The following is a 4618-nucleotide window of genomic DNA, read 5'->3' as shown; positions in this document are numbered from 1 at the left end:
CTTCTGTTCATATGTCTGATGGAGGTTAAGAGAGTTTATTCAAAGACTTCCTAATTAGTTCGGTGCTCAGTAACTCAGAACTGAATGAGAAAGTGGGTGATTGTGATGGCTATTAAAGAGAGTTGAAGTCAAGCCAATCGTTGTGTAACTTTCATGCACCTGCGTATACGCAGGCCAGGTGAAGGAATGCTGTTGACACTACTGTGACCTCTGTCCTGTGCTTCAAGTGAAAAGGCCCAGAGTTCTAATGGACCTTAGGTAAACAAACTGGGTTTGCATCCCAAATGACACCGTAATCCCTATCTAGTGCACTGCTTTTGACCAGGGCCCATAGGGAAGAGGTTGCCATTTGAGACATAGACTCCAGGGAGTTAATGAGCAACAGGGACCTCCACTGTAGATCTAGATAATTACATCAACGCCATACTACTGCATTTACTGTAGGTCTGTTTCTCAGAGCAGCATGTTGCCTGCACTTTTTTTTCTTGCTTTGGAACTATTTTCACAAGTATGTGGTACAATTTCACAACTCCGTACAAAACTCCAAACAGATGAACAAAAAGGTTGTTTTTTCAAAACTTTAAGCACCTTTTCAATTGACTAAGTACAACACATGAAATCACACTACCTTTTTCATCAAACATAATCCGTGTTTCATGTAGAAATACCTTTCATATAAAGTAATTGCCTTTCACAATGCAATGCTCACAATACATTTCACACGGTTCTCTTATTTATTTAAATACATTTGACCATCACTTAATCCAACTGCACTTAATGGTTAATCACTAAACTAACTGTTTGGTAAACCTATAGATCTGTAACTATTTTGTCTACTCTATATGGATTTTGAGAACTACAGAAATGTGTGTAAAGTATAAACACCGAAATGACATGTAGGATACATGATAACCTTACATAATGACTACTCATTATTGCTAATTGGTCACCATATAGATGCTAAAGGGGATGTGTGAACATTTGCAATTTCTATCAACATTTTAATTTATTTGATTTATTTCACCTTTATTTAACCAAATAGGCTAGTTGAGAACAAGTTCTCATTTGCAACCTGGTCAAGATAAAGCACAGCAGTGTGACACAGACAACAACACAGAGTTACACATGGAGTAAACAATAAACAAGCCAATAACACAATAAACAAGTCAATGACACAGTAGAAAAAAATAAAGTCTATATACAGTGTGTGCAAAAGGCATAAGGAGTTAGGCAATAAATAGGCCATAGGAGCGAATAATTACAATTTAGCAGATTAACACTAGAGTGATAAATGAGCAGATGATGATGTACAAGTAGAGATACTGGTGTGCAAAAGAGCAGAAAAGTAAATCAAATAAAAACAGTATGGGGATGAGGTAGGTAGATTGGGTGGGCTATTTACAGATGGACTATGTACAGCTGCAGCGATTGGTTAGCTGCTCAGATAGTTGATGTTTAAAGTTGGTGAGGGAAATAAAAGTCTCCAACTTCAGCAATTTTTGCAATTCGTTCCAGTCACTGGCAGCAGAGAACTGGAAGGAAAGATGGCCAAATGAGGTGTTGATAAGTGAGATATACCTGCTGGAACGTGTGCTACGGGTGGGTGTTGTTATCGTGACCAGTGAACTGAGATAAGGCAGAGTTTTACCTAGCATAGACTTATAGATGACCTGGAGCCAGTGGGTCTGGCGACGAATATGTAGCGAGGGCCAGCCGACTAGAGCATACAGGTCGCAGTGGTGGGTGGTATAAGGTGATTTGGTATCAAAATGGATGGCACTGTGATAGACTGCATCCAGTTTGCTGAGTAGAGTGTTGGAAGCTATTTTGTAGATGACATCGCCGAAGTCGAGGATCGGTAGGATAGTCAGTTTTACAAGGGTAAGTTTGGCGGCGTGAGTGAAGGAGGCTTTGTTGCGAAATAGAAAGCCGATTCTAGATTTGATTTTCGATTGGAGATGCTTAATGTGAGCCTGGAAGGAGAGTTTAGTCTAACCAGACACCCAGGTATTTGTAGTTGTCCACATATTCTAGGTCGGAACCGTCCTGGGTGGTGATGCTAGTTGGGCGGGCGGGTGTGGGCAGCGACCGGTTGAAAAGCATGCATTTGGTTTTACTAGCGTTTAAGAGCAGTTGGAGGCCACGGAAGGAGTGTTGTATGGCATTGAAGCTCGTTTGGAGGTTAGTTAGCACAGTGTCCAAGGAAGGGCCAGAAGTATACAGAATGGTGTCGTCTGCGTAGAGGTGGATCAGGGAATCGCCCGCAGCAAGAGCGACATCATTGATATATACAGAGAAAAAAGTCGGCCCGAGAATTGAACCCTGTGGTACCCCCATAGAGACTGCAAGAGGTCCGGACAACATGCCCTCCGATTTGAGACACTGAACTCTGTCTGCAAAGTAGTTGGTGATCCAGGCGAGGCAGTCATTAGAAAAACCAAGGCTATTGAGTCTGCCGATAAGAATACGGTGTTTGACAGAGTCGAAAGCCTTGGCCAGGTCGATGAAGACGGCTGCACAGTACTGTCTTTTATTGATGGCGGTTATGATATCATTTAGTACCTTGAGCGTGGCTGAGGTGCACCCGTGACCAGCTCGGAAGCCAGATTGCACAGCGGAGAAGGCAAGGTGGGATTCAAAATGGTCAGTGATCTGTTTATTAACTTCTCTTTCGAAGACTTTAGATAGGCAGGGCAGGATGGATATAGGTCTGTAACATGGAGCAGGATAGACAGCTAGGGAGAGGAAGAAATGAAAGAGCTCGTGGACAAGGAGCCCGTCAGAAAGGTGGGCATGGGAGAGAGGGAGGCAGACGGCAGGGAACTCTTGTGTCTAATGAAGTCCCGGCCATATTCGTGGGACATCTCCGCTGACCATGTGGTAAACAGAGGCCTTACCATGGACAAATCTGCCAGATTATTTCACCCCAATCTGAAAAGATCAACTGTCAATTTGATCATGATAACGTTTTGCCAAGAAAACCAGTAAGTCTGCAGGATATGAACTATGCTTCACCATGACATGTACAGTAAATGACATATTATAATGCATGTAAATTCACAGAACATGTTCCAGTATTCTTACAGTATGATATATACTCTGTATACTCTGTTCTACCCTCAGAATTGACAGAACACCCCATATTGTTGGCCGTGGCCGTGTGCTGACCGACCAGGAGGAGTGGACAGTGGTGGAAATGGTGAGGGCCAGGAATGACAGACGGTTGTCTGAAATAAATCAGGCCGTTGAGGTAAACGATGACACCAATGTGGCATCCCTCAGCCTACCAACAATCGGACACCTATTGAAGTGGCACCAGGTATCTATGAAACACATCGGCCAAATGCTCAAGACAGGCTTGATGCAAATGAATGCGTGCTAAGCCTTATGTTTTATTTTCATTCATTTCATTTGTTTCATTTAATTTCTTATATTTGATTAGAGACAGTTGTAATTATATCAGGATTTGTTTTAATTTTTTTGCATGAATGATTGTAGAGGATGTCTTCATTGAGCACACCTTTGATTGGTAAAGATTTCTGTCAATTGTTTGGCGTAATGTAGGTGTATTGCCTTATGTGAAAACTGTGTAATCTACTGTAATCTACAGTACTGTAGCATATTACTTTCAGCACTTCTAAGGGCATTGTTTGCTATTGGATTAACTAGTAGTTAAAATGACTAAATTGAAAAGATATCAATATGTTGTGTTTTGGTGATTAAACCAGTGTTCTCATTACATTTCACAATAAACGTACTGTATATTTTGAATCAAAAGTTTTGTGGTGAGAGATGTTTACAATCCAAATGAATGCACAACGACAGGTTTGGAATGAAGGACTGACTGCGTTACACGTGTGACCAGTTTTGAGTTTTGTACTAAGAGTTGTGAAAATGTACCACAAATTTGTGAAAATAGTTCCAAAGCAATAAAAGAAAACTGTAATATTCACTAGAGCCATAACCTGATTTCAGACTGTTTTTACTTCGCCCAGGGCCTGAGAGTCCACTCTCTTTGGGGGTTTCAGCTTATTGGTGCATGTAGGTCAAGTAAATGCCTGAACAGCTTTCACTCTGACATATATATTGTGTGTGTGTGTGTGTGTGTGTGTGTGTGTGTATGTGTGTGTGTGTGTGTGTGTGTGTCATTTCTGGGTATGTGGATGTCCCAATACCCCCACCTGTCTGTCTGTATTTGTTTTCCTGTCTCTGTCTGTCTGTGTTTAGGTTCAGGTGAGCATAGAGATCCCAGCCATGCAGGGCCTGATTGACCCACAGAGGATGATGAATTATTCATGAACTAGGCCTTCCTATATCTGTAATGTGACTCTGGCCTTACATGCACTTCCACACATGCACTCTCACTGAGAACCTCAACTAATTAGCCAGCTCCAATTCTAATGGGGGTATTCAGATATAGAGGAGGCTGTCATGTGTCCTGAGAAATTAGGTTAGTTGGAGTCAAGGAGGGATTGGGTAAGTTCCAGACACATACTGGACATTCTGCACTGGCAAAGGAAGCACATAAATATGGGCTATCTATCTGGAAGGCACCCTAAACCTGCACCAGTTGGAGCTGTATGGCGGTGAGACAACAGTCTGAAACCCTCTACCATCA

The sequence above is a fragment of the Oncorhynchus nerka genome, linkage group LG7 (assembly GCF_034236695.1).
Source record: "Oncorhynchus nerka isolate Pitt River linkage group LG7, Oner_Uvic_2.0, whole genome shotgun sequence".
In the NCBI taxonomy this organism is placed as follows: domain Eukaryota; kingdom Metazoa; phylum Chordata; class Actinopteri; order Salmoniformes; family Salmonidae; genus Oncorhynchus; species Oncorhynchus nerka.
This window is presented reverse-complemented; position numbering follows the sequence as displayed.